Here is a 17,345-nt window from a genome sequence, read left to right as displayed (position 1 = left end):
AAGGGAAATCAGGGTACCAAAAAAGAAAAGAAAGAAAGGAAAGAGAAAGAAAGCAAACTGAGGGAAAATGGCTTTAGATTGAAGGCAGCCAGCCAGGAATCTAGCTCATATTTGCATTGTATAACATATAGGGATGCAAACAACTTCCTTTTCAGCGAATGTCATTTTTTTTCACTTCAATTTGGGTGACTTGTGTCAACTGTCCAGATCCAAAGAGGGTTTTTTTGTATTTTGTATTTCTGTCACGCTTATATGAGTGAACTGCATTGAGCAAAAATTCTACTCAACTGTCAGAACCTGTTGCGAGGACCACATTACTTCAGTGGTTGTTTAGTCTTGCTGGACTGCTGCTGTGACTGACACAGCAGCGTGTGTACGTAGCAAGTGTGTGGTAAAGCAAGTGTAAAGCTGTATTCACACTACTGGCGACAAAGCATCAGACTACAAGTCATTTTCAATAGAAGCTGGTGACATGAAGCTACAAACTGAAGCCCAACGTTGAGCTGGCCTCAATATTTTTCAGTGCTCCAATGACACAGTGAAGCATCCACCAATTTGTTGTTCCGCTCCTTCTAAAAACTTGTTGTTCCAGTGCTATTTAACCCTATCCTTTTTTTTTACCACGACATTAACAAAAACAAATGCACCTTGGCAGAGGCTGGCAAATGGAGCACCAGGTATGTAGCATACATTTTTAAACACACAATGACTAGCTGTGGTACTGTGTTATTTAGCTAAGTTAGCTGACACTATGCCAGGTCAATGAGCAATTGAGCAACACTTCAACGGCGACGTTGCAGCTGGCCGCGATTGGCGGTTTTGTAGCTTTGGCGTTGGAGGTCTGAACACAGCATAAGAAAGCGAGTCAGTTTATACTGTAAATGCTGCTGCTTCTCAAGACCAAGAAAAGTCTATCTGTTGTTTCCCCAACTGCTGAAAAAGTGAAGGGAGTTAGCCCCGAAGTAAGAATGAACTTTGGTCCTGGAGGAAAGTCAGCGCATTCGTTTATTTGCAAAAGAAAAGTCTGGAGAGAAGCTATTCCTTAATTTGGCATTAATTAAAGCATTGGAGGATCAAAAGCATCTTGTACAAGGATCTTTTCTATTCAGAAAACCACAGTAAGCAAGCTGTTAATCTGTAGTCATCATCCTAAAAAAGAATGCTATTCTTAACATTACACAGAGTTTTAAATGAGAATGTACAACTATCTGATAGGTTTCTACAGAGGTGGGGAGGAGCTGTGGTTTAGACTTAGCTCTCCCCTCGGTGGTGCACAGGCTGGTCCCAGCCTCTTGGCACATGATTCCACCCTTCGTGTGGAGACAGTGGAGGAATCCTACACTTCCTCTGTTTGTAAGTTGCTAAAGTCTCTGCTTCGTTCCCCAAAACTGATACTTTTCCTCTCATGGTCATTACAATACATACTGTCCTCAGTACATGATGTTCTTTCTGATATCCCTGTTTCTTTGTATAAATGTAAGCCTGTTTGACACAGCTAATGAACTTTTCCCTGCAGTCAGCAAGTCTGCAGGACAATACTTTGAATTGTTAAGCCTCATGCCCCGAGTGTGTGTATGTGTGTACAAAAGTTTCAACATGGTATTAATATAATAGGCAAGCAACCTTCATTTAAATTATTAATTCTCTAAAAAGCAAACATGTCTTCTGTGTTTCCTGACTATGATCAGGAAGTAAGCTATATAATAAGTAAGCTAACGTAACTGTTTCCTGAGTCGGACACTTTTTAGCTAACATTCTATTAAAATGTCCCTTTATCTACTAATGTAAATGATCATGTAATGTTTTCACTTAAAACACTTCTCTTACATTTCTAACCGAATATCGTTTTAACAATCTACTTTAGCTCCGTCTTTACCAGAGTCGGTAAAAGGATGCTAACGCCGGTAATATAACCATGCACTGTTTCCTGAGTCGGATACCCTTATCTCCTCACTGTAAACATTGAGCGCTGCTGTTTTTGCGGGGGTGTTATGTTGTTCCAAAATCAGTGCTGTACTTCCGTCCTTCAAAATAAGATGACATGTTTCAACAACTCCTAATTTTGCAGTAAAGGCTCCTTAATTTCCTTTTAGATGTTTTGTTAAACTCTCTTCTCATTTCAATCCCTTGCAAAATACCTGCTGATGTTTGCAGTTTTGCAAACTTAAATGTATAATGCAGAGTAAGATTTATACTATAACTATAAACATGTTCATGTGTTCAAGTATCCATGCATTAAATTGTCATTTTCTGCAATCGAGACAAATGACTAGAGAAAATGATTGAACAGTCATGAAAATATTTAATAAATGATGACACACATTTTGTTAAATAAGAAGATGAAAAATGAAAACATAAATAAAAATTAAACATCTAGACACCAGTAACACCAAATCATTGTCCAGTATGGCCTTCTAAGCTAATATCTAATTTTGATAGCCTTGATGGTTTTGAAATTCGACTGGCACTTCAATACATAGGCCTGGGTATTATTTCTGTTAGTGCATATAAGAAATATGTACAGAAGCCCTGAAAGGCAAGCGAGAAATTTATTTTTCTGGTGATCCATTTTCTAAGTCTGACCAAAGTATTTTTCTCTCCTGTCTTTGCGACTTAAGAACAGGTGAAAAAAAATTTCCAAGGATAATTTAAGTTCCTTTTAAAAAGTATTTAATGTGTGAAATAGGCAGAAAAAAATTATCTGTGGCACATTTTTTTTCATCTCTGAAGGCTCATTTTTCAAAAAAATAAATAAAATAAAAAAATTCATCTGTGAAAGCCCTGAAAGGCAAGTGAGGGGGGAAAAAATTCAGGCTCATTTTGTGTTTGTTGTTGTAATACCCATTTTGGCCACAAGAGGCTGAACTGCACCACTAGTCTGAAGTCATACAGTCCCTGATGTGCCCCAAGAAGCATTCATGCTAAGTTTCAGGTGAGTTTTAATTCTTCCAGGTGAGTTTTAATTTCTCCATGCAATCTAAACACAAGGTACATACAGTATATTGTGTGTTAGCAAGTTATGTAACATTACTGTCATGTCTTTCTTTTGGCTAGTAATGTATTTGAATCGGCACTAATCTGCTGTTAGCGTTAACGGCCCAAAAAACTCCTCAAATACTGTCACACACATGATAGGTGGTGAATTTATTTATTTAATGAATAAAATACACAAGTAAGAGCAACTGTGGCTCTGAATGATGCTGTCTTGTTTCACAGAGGGCAGAATGAGACCTACTCACTGTTGTTGAGAAATTCAAATCCTTCCCTTTGTTTTGCCATGATATACGATATAAGATTATAGCTGATTGGAGTCATTTCATTTAAATAAATCATTATCAAATAATCTTTCTCTTTATAAAATCTATAGGAAAAATACAGAGTGCAGAACTCCATGGTCCAAGCGCACCTGAATGTTCCATTGTTGGCCAAGTACCTGAACCTGATCAGATGAGGACATGACAAGTTTCCAGTTTTTCAGTATTGTGTCAGAGTTGTACCTATATTTATTGAGGACATAATCCAATATTTAGACAACCTGACTAATTTCACTGTATGCTATTTCTTGTAGACAAGATATTACATAATTAAATCAAAGTCTGTGTTGGGACTCCACAGATGAATTCATTAATTTGGGTGATTGTTAACTGCATTCTCTTTTGTCCCACAATCCTGAGAGTTATTGAATGCAGCACTGGCCAGTCTGACCTGTGACCCAGATGTCACTAGGCCAATAAAAAGGTCAGCGATTAATTGTTCTATCTCTCTTTTTCATGGAATCACCGCGGTGGATGGCTGTAAGTTGAACTCCAAATCCTTCAACCTACTAGCTATCAATGGTAGTTTGGTTATAGTTATTAATTTAATTATTCATCTGAGTTCTAAATAGTTTAGTGTAGTTTAGTTTAGATAGTTTAGTGTATTTTATGAGACTCTGACTGACCTAAGTACAATATAGGGACTCAAACAGTTGGTCAGAAGAGACAGAATGTTCCCCATATACAAGGGCCTCAGTAAAAGCTGATGCCAGGCAGGTAGGAAAGTACCCCTGGTCTTTAAAACCTTTGGCCTAGATTGTGCCTATAGCCCTCCACTCTTCATCCTTTCACTTTGGTGAGAGTGAGTGCAACGTCATGTCTTCCCCCTCAGCTGCACCATCGAAAAACTCTGACCAGAAGGCAGAGTATGCATCTCTAGACACACCTTGTGCATCAGCCCCCCTCTCATCAATTAAACAGAATTTCAGCAGGTACTGGAGTATTGCTGGGTCTTTAAATTATGCCACCATTTCCTCTAAAATATTGACCCTGTGCACCTTGATTGTGACATTTCACCGTCACCCACACAGACACCCATTGTGCATGGTCTTGAGCTGCTGTTCAGTGTGACATAGCTGTTGTCAATGACAGGCAAAAACTGCACATCATTGTCAGAATCACTGACTATGTATCGTCTGGCAATGCAGCAGCCTCGCCTTGTTCCTCACACCCTAGTCCTCCACCACTTTGTTGCTCTTCTTCACTCCCATTCTGATCACTCTCTAGTCCTCCACCACGCTTTTGCTCTTCTTCACTTTCAACCTGATCACTCTCTCTTTTGGTGACATACCATGTGGGAAAAAATGCTCCTTTCCAATTTTGAGCAAGTCTGAGTAGCGAACATTTTTAGAGACGGGTAACTTGCGGGATGCCACATCTGTTTTTGGCTCTTAATTGTTTCGACATATGAATATTAGTATTCTTCTCAGTACATTTTTGGTTTACTCTTCCTGAATATGAACGGGACTCTGCTGCTTCATCTGCTGCTTTGCTCACAGTGTTTCTGTCACTAAGTGCTGGAAGGTATTGTGTGAATGTTTGATCATCAAGGGACAAGACCGTTCCAGCATCAGTCTTTGAAAGGACAAAAAAAACCAAACAGAATTAAGTTTCATATTGTTCTTGAAAATCCAGATTTCTTGTCAAGCTAAGCATAGGATTAGAAATATACTCAGATTGCCTAGCTTGCATGTATGTTGTTGGTTTGAATAGCAGAATTGGCACTATTGCAGCCTTACAAACATTTCAGATTACATACTTATTGTAGCCTTTAGCATGGGTCAGTCAATTTAGGCCATTATAGTTTGTAGTGTTTCATCATCAAGGCTCTTGCTGTTTTCACAAAACATTGCAAATGTTTACTTCCACTTTCTTTTTGCTTAGTTTTCTGGTTCACCTCTGCAGAGAATCAGGAAAATGCATTGGCACACATTTAAGTTTCTGCAAGAGGTCCTGACTCAACAAAATGTGTTGTTATTGATTGACAGAAATGTACTGTAACTTTTATGAACCAAAATAGCATTCTAAAATATATTGGTAATACATTACAAATACACATTCATTATCAGGAAGTAACTATGCAAGGACAAAGCAGTGAAGAATCAACATCAGCATATTGTTAACACTGCATTTCAATAAAGGGTGCACCAGGTAGTTTTTTGGGGGGATGGATAATGTCAAAATAAAGTATGGTAATATCTTTAGTATATACATTATAGAATAGTACAGTATAGTCAATACATTAAATGTTACAAGAGTAAAACTGGATCCCTGGAGCACTGTTTAAAATTAGAAATGATCAGTTTGGCTGTGGTGTACCCTCCCACCACCTTAACCATATAATGAAGCATCCTCTAAGTGCAATGTTGGTTCACTTTGTTTCAAAGGGTGATTTTTTAGTATTTATGTCGAGATTGTAAACAATATTCAAGTATTTGATTATTGATTATTTGAGTATTTGTATTTCTGATGTTAAACTCTCTAGACAAATTATCTAAAGATATTGTTACTCTAGATGGCATTGCCCTGGCCTCCAGCAGCACCATAAGGAACCTCGGAGTTATCTTTGATCAGGATTTATCCTTTAACTCCCACATGAAACAAACTTCAAGGACTGCCTTCTTTCACTTACATAATATTGCAAAAATCAGGCACACATCCTGTCTCAAAATGATGCCGAAAAATTAGTGCATGCATTTGTTACTTCTAGGCTGGACTACTGCAATTCCTTATTATCCGGCTGCCTGAATTAGTCCCTTAAGACTCTCCAGTTGATCCAGAATGCTGCAGCACGTGTACTGACAAAAACTAGGAAAAGAGATCATATCTCTCCAATATTAGCTTCTCTGCACTGGCTCCCTGTAAAATTTAGAATAGAATTTAAAATCCTTCTCCTCACCTACAAAGCTCTTAATGGTCAGGCACCATCATATCTTAAAGATCTCATAATACCATATTACCCGACTAGAACCCTGCGCTCCCAGGATGCAGGGTTACTTGTGGTTCCTAGAGTCTCCAAAAGTAGAATAGGAGCCACAGCCTTCAGTTATCAAGCTCCTCTTCTGTGGAATCAGGTCCCAGCGGGGTCCTGACATATGAGTTAGCTAAACATTTCCCCCTGAGAAGTCTCATCAGTTTTCCATTCACATTACCAACTTTACAGCTATCAGTCAGTAATACCACTATACCTTTTCTTTAAAACACATTGATTATGTCCTGCCCAACATCCCTCTCTTGAAGGAAACGTATCACTGTTGAGTCCATCGTCCATCTCTTCTACAATCGGCACAATGTTAACATTTGCCCGCTGTCCGAGACTGATTTGACAGATTTGTATTCCTCAACTTCAGGCCAAAGGCCGAGTAGCATCAGTTTCAGAATCTGGCTGACCTTCCGTGCCTGTATAGAATTAATTCCTCAGAAACAACAACAACAAAAAAGCTCTTAAACTACACAACATCTACCTCTATACTTACATACGTACAGTGAGCAATGTTTTATAAAACACATTTGCTTGAACACCTGCTCTGCGGAAGTGGACGGGTAAATCTGGCACAGACAAGCTAGCTGTTTAAAAGGCTTAATTCCAAATAGTACCAAAAGGCCTATATAGAGATCTGTACCTTATATAGTCTTAACCCCATGGCCTAAAAATTCACTAGATTTGGTATAATTTATATCTATCTGAAATGCATCCATTACACCTGGAAAAACAATTTGTCATAGGCTATTGAAATCAATAGTGATACCCTTATTGAGTCCCAGTTGGCTAATTGGAATTTTTCCACATATTTACATTGTAGGTACACAGTCACATGACATATTTCAACTTCTCAAACAAAGTGTACTTACTGTTTTGCTGTTGCTGCATCTTTCCTTGCTAATAACGCATTATACCTTGAGTGTATTTGCTTGGAGAATGGATGTGGGTAATCTGGTGTTGGTGTACTTTATATGGGGTTTCAACAGCGAGAGATATTCTCACTGCTTAGCTCACAATATGGAATTGTTATCTGCACTAGAACTTTGAGAAATGTTTTGAGAGAACGAGATTAGGGTCCCTATTCTGTGGAAGACATCTTGCCTCGTTCCTGTGCCGAAGACGCCGCGTCCCAGTGGCTCCAAGGACTACAGACCGGTGGCACTGAGCTCCCAAATAATGAGGACCCTGGAGAGACTGGTGCTGGAACAGCTGCAGCCCAAGGTCAGACCCCTCCTGGACTCCCTTAAGTTTGCCTACCAGCCCCGGCTGGGAGTTGAGGACGCCATCATCTTCCTGCTGAAACGCATCCACACCCACCTAGACAAGCCGGCAAGCACGGTGAGGATCATGTTTTTTGACTTCTCCAGTGCTTTCAACACCATCCAGCAAGCCCTGCTGGGTGAGAAGCTGGCAGCGATGCAGGTGGATGCACCCCTCGTGTCCTGGATTTGTCCTGGTTTCCATCCAGGGGGTCAGTGTGGACATTGTTGAGGACTACAAATACCTGGGAGTACACATGGACAATAAACTGGACTGGGCTGAGAACACTCAAGCTCTTTACAGGAAGGGCCAGAGCCGCCTCTATTTCCTGAGGAGGCTGAGGTCCTTCAACATCTGCCAGACAATGCTGAGGATGTTTTATGAGTCTGTGGGGGCCAGTTCTATCCTGTATGCTGTTGCATGCTGGGGCAGCAGGTTGAGGGTAGCGGACACTAACAGACTCAACAAACTGATCCGTAAGGCCAGTGACATTGTGGGGGTGGAATTGGACTCTCTGGCGATGGTGTCAGAGAGGAGGATGCTGGCCAAACTACATGCCATCTTGGACAGTGTCTCCCACCCACTCCATGACGTGCTGGTCAAACAAAGGAGTACCTTCAGCGATAGATTCACCCCCCCCAAAATGCACCACAGAGCGCCACGGGAAGTCATTCCTGCCTGTGGCCATCAAACTCTTTAACTCTAAGTGTCAGTCAGGGATCAATAAAGTATTTCTGATTCTGATTCTGATATCGACGGAAGAACTATTCGGAATTAGTGGATGTGGCATGCTTTATAATGGGAGAGATTGAGGGTTCTGGGATGATGCATGGCTACAGAATGATGCACCTTAAGTACATACAGCAAGATTTCAATGTCAAAAGAGAAACCCTAAGACAACTTTTATCCATACTGGACCCAGTTGGTGTTGCATATCGGACCGCTTGATTACTTTGTCGACAACAATGCAGCAAACCTGGACCTAACTTCCTTTGGGATGTGGACGGGAATGACAACTTAAAGCCATACGGACTGCATTGATGATTTGAAACATAATACGGCTGAAGGTGTATTCAATTGCATTGTATTTCATTGAGGCAGTGGAAGCCAGAAAGGAGAACGTGCAATTCTGGATTAATTTTTTCGAAGGCCTTAAGGATGGTGATCACTTTTCAGGAGACTGATTGCGCCCTGGTCCAGTTTTGCTTTATGCATTTGGTGCAGGTAAGTTGAAGCTAGTTTGTTGTACTGTAGTTCAGGCCAGCTTGCACCCCAGCTTGTTTGGTCAGGGCACCCATGTTTTTCAAGTGATTCAGTTGGGTTGGACAAAAATGCCTGACTATGTCCCCTAAAGATATACTGCAAGTTTGGTTCAAATTGGTGCAAGAACAAAAAACAGTTCAGACTTCATTCAGTTCAATTCAATTAAATTTTATTTATAGCGCCAATTTAGAAAAGTTATCTCATTGCACTTTTCCTATAGAGCAGGTCTAGACCGTACTCTTTATAATATTAGCATGCAACTCGACAGTGGCAAGGAAAAACTTCCTTTAAAATTCCACCTAGAATTTTTAAATAATAATAATATAATGGTAGTGCTAATATTAATATTAATAAAATAATAATAATAGAATGATAGTGAAAGGAATAATAATGATAATAGCAATAGGACTAATAATAACAATTGTAGTAGCAGTTGAGCAGGAACACAGGGGCAGCAAGTGGCCCAATATCACAGATTCATACTCTGCAGCTCTGGAGGCAGAAATACCTGCTGAAAGTGACAGAAGGAGAGAAGAGAGAGATGGGAAAGCACAAAACTATGGGAGAGAGAAAATGTCAAGAGAAGGAGAGAGGAAAGAGGTGCGTCATGGGAAATCTCCTGGCAGTCTAGGTCTATAGCAGCATTAATAAGGGATGGTTCAGGACTCACCTAAGCCAGACCTAACTATAAGCTTCTATATTATTATATAGAATATAATCTTTTCCTATATTCTTTCTATCAAACAAGAAAGTCCTGGGACCTGATTCCACAGGCGAAGAGCTTGATAACTGAAGGCTCTGGCTCCCATTCTACTTTTGGAGACTCTAGAAACAACAAGTAACCCTGCATTCTGGGAGCACAGTGTTCTAGTGGGGTAATATGATATTGTGAGCTCTTTAAGATATGATGATGTCTGACCATTAAGAGCTTTGTAGGTGAGTAGAAGGATTTAAAATTCTATTCTGGATTTTACAGGGAGCCAGTGCAGAGAAGCTAATATTGGAGAAATATGATCTTTATTCCTGGTTCTTGTCCGTACACGTGCCGCAGCATTCTGGATCAACTGGAGAGTCTTAAGGGACTTAATTCAGGCAGCCTGATAATAAGGAATTGCCATAATCCAGCCTAGAAGTAACAAATGCATGGACTAGTTTTTCGGCATCATTTTGAGACAGGATGTGTGCCTGATTTTTGCAATATTACGTACGTGAAAGAAGGCAGTCCTTGAAGTTTGTTTCATGTGGGAGTTAAAGGATTAATCCTGATCAAAGATAACTCCAAGGTTCCTTACGGTGGTGCTGGAGGCCAGGGCAATGCCATCTAGAGTAACATTTTGTCAGAGTTTAACATCAGAAAACTGCAGGTCATCCAGGTTTTTAATGTCCTTAAGGCATGCTTGAAATTTAGCTAACTGATTAGTTTCATCTGGCTTGATCGATAGATATAAATGGGTATCATCTGCATAACAATGAAAGTTTATGGAGTGTTTCCTAATAATATTCCCTAAAGGAAGCATATATAAGGTGAACAGAATCGGTCCAAGCACAGAACCTTGTGGAACTCTGTGATTAACTTTGGTGTACATGGAGGACTCACCGTTAACATGTACAAACTGAGATTGATAGATAGGATTTAAACCAGCTTAGTGTGGTTCCTTTAATGCCAATTACATGTTCCAGTCTCTATAACAGGATGTGATGGTCAATGGTGTCGAATGCAGCACTAAGATCTAACAAGACAAGTACAGATGCACAGTCTGATGCAATTAAAAAGGTCATTCGTAATTTTCACCAGTGCTGTCTCTGTGCTGTGATGCACTCTAAATCCTGAATGAAAATCCCCAAATAAACTAATGATATTTAGAAAGTCACACAACTGACTGGCGACCAGTTTCTCAAGGATCTTAGAGAGAAAGGGAAGGTTAGATATAGGTCTATAGTTGGCTAAAACCTCTGGATCAAGAGTGGGCTTTGTGAGGTTTAATAATATCTATTTTAAGACTGTGGGGCATGTTTGATGCAGATTGATCATATCCAGTAAAGAAGTGCCAACTAAGGGTAAAACTTCTTTAAGCAGCCTAGTTGGAATCGGGTCTAAGAGAGAGGTTGATGGCTTAGATGAAGAAATCGTTGAAGTTAGTTGAAGAAGATTGACGGGAGAAAACCAGTCTAAATATATGAGGATTACAGCTGTTTCTAAGGTTCCTGTGTTTGAAGATAAATCTCTACCCATTGAGGGCCAAAATGTTTTCTCTAATAGAGAAATCAAATCTATTTTATCATTAAAGATGCTTATGAAGTAGTTACTACTAAGGGCTGTAGGAATACGTCAACCTGGCTACAGTGCTGAAAAGAAACCTGGGGTTCTTTTCATTTTCCTCTATTAATGATGAGTAGTAGGCTGCTCTGGCATTATGGAGGATTTTCCTTTTTATTTTAAGACTATCTTGCCAGGCCAAATGAGATTCTTCCAGATTATTGGAACGCCATTTCGTTTCAAGTTTTCTCAATGTTTGCTTTCATTTGCTGGTTTGGGGGTTATACATACCATGGAGCTAACCTTTGTTTTATTATCTTCTTTTTTAGAGGGGTGAGAGAATCGAGTGTAGTTTGCAGTGAGCCTGCAGCACTATCAACTTCTTCTTCTTCTTTTCCTTTCGGCTGTTCCCTTTCAGGGGTCGCCACTGCGAATCATGTGCCTCCATCTAACCCTGTCCTCTGCATCCTCTTCACTCCGATTAACTTCATGTCCTCTCTCACTACATCCATAAATCTCCTCTTTGGTCTACCTCTAGATCTCCTGCCTGGCAGCTCCAACTTCAGCATCCTTCTACCAATATATTCACAGTCTCTCCTCTGAACATGTCCAAACCACCTCAATCTGGCCTCTCTGACTTTATCTCTGAAACATCTAACATGAGCTGTCCCTCTGATGTACTCATTCCTGATCCTGTCCATCCTCGTCACTCCCAAAGAGAACCTCAACATCTTAGGCTCTGCTACCTCCAGCTCTGCCTCTTGTCTTTTCTTCAGTGCCACTGTCTCTAAGCTGTACAACATCGCTGGTCTCACCACCGTCTCGAACACCTTTCCTTTCATTTTTGCTGATACTCTTTTATCACACAACACACCTGACACTTTTCTCCACCCGTTCCAACCTGCTTGCACTATCAACAAGATTCTCAATTTGGGAGGGGGCGAAATTAGCAAAGGAGTCGTCTGTTATATTGAGACAAAGCATTGAATTAAATGTAGATGGAATCGCTTCCTTAAATTTAGCTACAGCAATATCAGATAGACATCTAGAGTAGGAGTTTTTGCCTAATGGCGTGTAGTCCAGTAATAGGAGTTCAAAAGTTATTAAATAATGGTCCAATAATGAAGGACTCTGTGGAAAGACTATTAAATGTTCAATTTCAATGCCATATACCAGAACAAGGTTGAGGATGTGGATAAAACATTGAGTTTATGTACACTTTGACAGAAGCCAGTCAAATCTAATAATGAGATAACTGCAGTACTAAGGCTATCATTTTCAACATCCACATGAATATTAAAATCACCTGTAATAATTACTTTATCTGTTTTAAGGACTAAACTTGATACAAACTCTGAGAATTCAGATAAAAATTCAGAATAAGAACCAGGAGTGCGGTAAACTATAACAAATACAATTGGCTGTCTTGTTTTCCAGGTTGGGTGTCAAAGACTAAGAACAAGGCTTTTGAATGGGTTATAATTTAGTTTAGGTTTGGGGTTGATTAATAGACTTGAGTCGAAGATGGCTGCAACTCCACCTTGGCCGGTGCCTCAAGGATTGTGAGTATTAATATGAATAGGTGGAGTGGATTCATTTAGGCTAACATATTCTTCATGACCCAGCCAGGTTTCAAAGATGACAGAGATCTGATATTTAAACATTTGACACACCCAGTAGGAGAGAGTAGGAGAGTGAGAGGGAGAGAGAGAAGCCATTGCTAGCTGCTATGGGTCCTTGAAGCAAAATTGTCCATCATGCGTGTAGCCATTTTCACATCTCTACTGTATATGGTTCATGTGATACGCCCATTTGAATTTGTAATTGTCAATGCTTGTTACAGCTCCACCATGAGGTTTGTTCGTTCCAGTTTTTTGTGTCATCACATAACTTTGTGATCATTTATCATGTTGACTTGCTTAAAAGTGATGCATGCATTGAGGTACATGTAGCCAAAGCTAACTCATTGGCCTAGTGACATCTGGGTCACAGGTCAGACTGGCCAATGCTGCGTTCAATGGCTCTCAGGATTGTGGGACAAAAGAGAATGCAGTTAACAATCACCCAAATTAATGAATTCATCTGTAGAGTCCCAACCCAGACTTTGATTTAATTAAGTAATATCTTGTCTACAAGAAATAGCATACAGTGAAATTAATCAGGTTGTCTAAATGTTGGATTATGTCATCAATAAATATAGGTACAACTCTGACACAATACTTAAAAGCTGTCCTCATCTGATCAGGTTCAGGTACTTGGCCAACAATGGAACATTCAGGTGCGCTTGGACCATGGAGTTCTGCACTCTGTATTTTTCCTATAGATTGTATCAAGAGAAAGATGATTTGATAATGATTTATTTAAATGAAATGACTCTACTCCAATCGGCTATAATCTTATATCGTATATCATGGCAAAACAAAGGGAAGGGTCTAAAATTAGGGGGAAATCCACTACTTTTGTAGTGCTGGTTGGTGGATCAGATACAAGCCGAATTAAACACCGACTCACAACACTAGGAATTCACCGCCTATCGTGTGTGACAGTATTTGGGAAGCTTTTTGGGCCGTTAATGCTAACGGCACATTAGAGCCATTTCAAATACATTTCTTGTCAAAAGAAAGACATGACAGTAATATTACATAACTTGCTAACACACAATATACTGTATGTCCCTTGTGTTTAGAGTGCATGGAGAAATTAAAACTCAACTGAAAGAATTAAAACTCACCTGAAAAGAAGCATGAATGCTTCTAGTGGGGCACATCCGGGACTGTATGACTTCAGACTAGTGGTGCAGTTCAGCCTCTTGTGGTCGAAATGGGTATTACAACAACAAACACATTCTCACTTGCCTTTCAGGGCTTTCACAGATGATTTTTTTTCTGCCTGTTTCACAGATGAAATACTATGGTTAAGGAACTTAGGAAACTTATCCCGGGGGGAAAAATCCAACTGTTCTTAAGTCATAAACACAGGAGAGAAAAATGTTTTGATCAGACATAGAAAATGAATCACCATCATTCCCCTCAGGGCTTCCATACTTTTTTCTTATATGCACTAACAGAAATAATACCCAGGCCTATGTGTTGAAGTTCCAGTTGAATTTCAAAACCATCAAGGCTATCAAAATTAGATATCGCGATTAATTAATTATTTAGTTGCTATTTTTTATCGATTGACAGTCCTAATTAATACAAATGTAATGGTGTGATGGTGTGCTGCTGGGTGACTGTGGGAGGCACAAGAGGGGGCAGAGCAGGGTGAAGGGCCAGCGATGGAAAGGCTGAAGCTGGTGGCAGGTGCAGCCCCGAGAGGCACTCTTCTTCTGGTGCTGCCAGACAGAGTAGAGAAGTGGCTGCTGGGCTGGTGTCTTCAGCCCGCTGTTGCTCTTTGCCTCCTATGGCCCGAGCTTGGGCCACAACCTGAGATTTTATTAGTGGAAAGCCATAAATGGTGGATTAACCTGACCTTGGTGGTATTCCTCCTGCCCTTGCCAGTGTTGCAGGTGCAGTTGATCCTGTCCCGGAGGTGGGCTAGGTCTGCTGTTATCCGGCCTGATGTTACCAGGGGATGAGTGAAGTAGGGATTGGGAGGTGGAGGGCCAGGTGGATTCTGTGGACTGGGGATAGGACCAGAGAAATCTGCCTTCAAGGGTACAGAGAAACTCACCTCCAGAGGGTGCAAGATGTGGGACGTGTGTGGTGGCAGGCACAGGAGAATTATCCTCCTCCCTCTGTGGAGACCAGCTCTGAATCCAGGTGGGGTTGATGACCATCATCACACCTCCTGCGTGGTGAACTTCAGAAAATATCCAACAAACCACTTCCTAAAAAACTCACTGTCCATGTACCTTGCCGGCGACTTCCCCTAGAGAGCATTCCTTGTTATAGGGTCCTCCTGGATCCGTTGAGGCAGGCCAGGACGATGTCGTCCCTGGTACTCTGGGCCTGACTTTATGCATGCTTAGTCCCCCAGGGCACGATGACCTGTCTCCTTGCTGAGTCCAGTTGAAACCCTGTCTCGTCGCAGTTATAGATCTGACGGGGCTTCTCCCTCAACTCGTGCTCCTCCAGGGTGGCAGTGAGGAGCCTGAAGTACTCTTCGATGGTCCCCCTCTTTTGGTTAACCTCATACATAACCTAGCATACTATATTGGTTGGAGGTTAATCTATATAACCAATATTTCCCATCATTATAACATACTGGCCTTCAAGACATGTTCACAGACACTCTCTCTCACACACACACCAAAATTATTTTCATCATTTATTAAATCATGGTGCATGAATATAATTTATTTGGCCTAGCTTATAAACAACAAGAAAATACATTTGAATAGCTGATTCGATTTTTTTTTTTTCATTAAATCTTTGTGTACTGTCATGTTTCAGGAAAAAAACGCAGCAATTGCTATGTGTTTCTTTGTTCGTCTTTCCCGTGGCTGTAACGTTTTTCCCTCATACATTAAACATTTCTACCTCCCTCCAACTCGACTACAGATTATGTCACACAAGATCCTTTATTTTCTTTGGCTAGACAAAGCAGTGTAAAGCTAGCTACAATATGCACTCATATGAGTGCACAGTTTAAGCAGCCTAGTGAAAATACAGACACAATACAAGTTAGGAGGAGCGTCACCCAAACGCGATTTAAGTGTTCTGGCGGCTTTTTCTCATCAAAGTCAATTTTGTGTAGTAATTAAACATTTAAATGTTTATATATACACATGAAAGTTGACATATAGACTCTTAAACATGTATAAATTACTTCTACTTTTGTCAAGCGGAAACCCTGCGAAAAGACCGGGAAATGCATCAGGCCGGATGTGTCAGAATTAGGAACATACTAGCTAGCGGTGTCCGACTCAGGAAACATTTCCGTTATGTAATATAATGAATAACTAGCATGCCGGAATTGTTAGTAGGCAATTATGATTAGTAATGTTTACTTTACTTTGATGACAGTAGCTAGTTTGTGTTGATCAATGACGTAGCTTATTACATAGGTAGCTAGCATGGTGATTTTCTAAGATGACATTGTGGAGAAGGTGAAAATGACAATGCCTGACGTGTTATGTTTCATGGCAAACGTCTGGCTAGCTCGCTGTATTGAAGCTGTCAGAGAGCATGTGATTGCAAGTTGCGCATATTCCACGTTCATTCTAGATTACATGAATCTTGGACTGTTTTTGAAAATCCCCAGCATCAGTTTAACGTCAAAACTAGCCATATCTGTAAATACTCTATCACTTTCTCTTATAATATGTAATCAGTAAGCCTGGGAACCAGACGACTCTGGTGAGCTCATGTTACATTTGCTCTGGCAGATATGTCAGAATCAGAATCAGAATCAGAAATACTTTATTGATCCCCAAGGGGAAACTCTTTTGCTACAGCAGCTCACTATCACGTCAGTGCACACAGGAATAGAAGTACTAAGCAAAAATATAATACACTATAATACAGGTCAGAAAATAAATTAAGTACCAAGTGGGTATAAGTATAAAATAAAATAAGTATGAAGTACCAAGTGGGTTTACCGCTTGATGATAATAATACGGTATAAGGTAATAGTACATGAACTGTCAAGTTAAGTGTTGCTTATTAAGATTATAATGAGACGGAGGATATTGCACAGCAGTAATAGAGGTATGAATAAATATCAATAAATAGGGAATTTTAAACTGAAAAGAGTATATTGCACAGGAGTATTAACACAGAATATTGCACAATTATGTCAAGTATTGCAGAGATGTAATGATCAATGTCCAGTTTAATGACTTAGGGTCATACAGACTAACACTTAGAGGGAGGAGTTAAATAGTTTGATGGCCACAGGCAGGAATGACTTCCTGTGGTGCTCTGTGGTGCATTTTGGAGGGATGAGTCTTTCGCTGAAGGTACTCCTTTGTTTGACTAGCATGTCATGGAGTGGGTGGGAGACACTGTCCAAGATGGCATGTAGTTTGGCCAGCATCCTCCTCTCTGACACCATCGCCAGAGAGTCCAATTCCACCCCCACAATGTCACTGGCCTTACGGATCAGTTTGTTGAGTCTGTTAGTGTCCGCTACCCTCAACCTGCTGCCCCAGCATGCAACAGCATACAGGATAGCACTGGCCACCACAGACTCAAAAAACATCCTCAGCATTGTCTGGCAGATGTTGAAGGACCTCAGCCTCCTCAGAAAATAGAGGCGGCTCTGGCCCTTCCTGTAAAGAGCTTGAGTGTTCTCAGCCCAGTCCAGTTTATTGTCCATGTGTACT

The sequence above is a fragment of the Siniperca chuatsi genome, linkage group LG19 (assembly GCF_020085105.1).
Source record: "Siniperca chuatsi isolate FFG_IHB_CAS linkage group LG19, ASM2008510v1, whole genome shotgun sequence".
NCBI classification, from domain to species: domain Eukaryota; kingdom Metazoa; phylum Chordata; class Actinopteri; order Centrarchiformes; family Sinipercidae; genus Siniperca; species Siniperca chuatsi.
The sequence above is the reverse complement of the archived record's forward strand: the minus strand, read 5'-3'. Positions refer to the sequence as shown.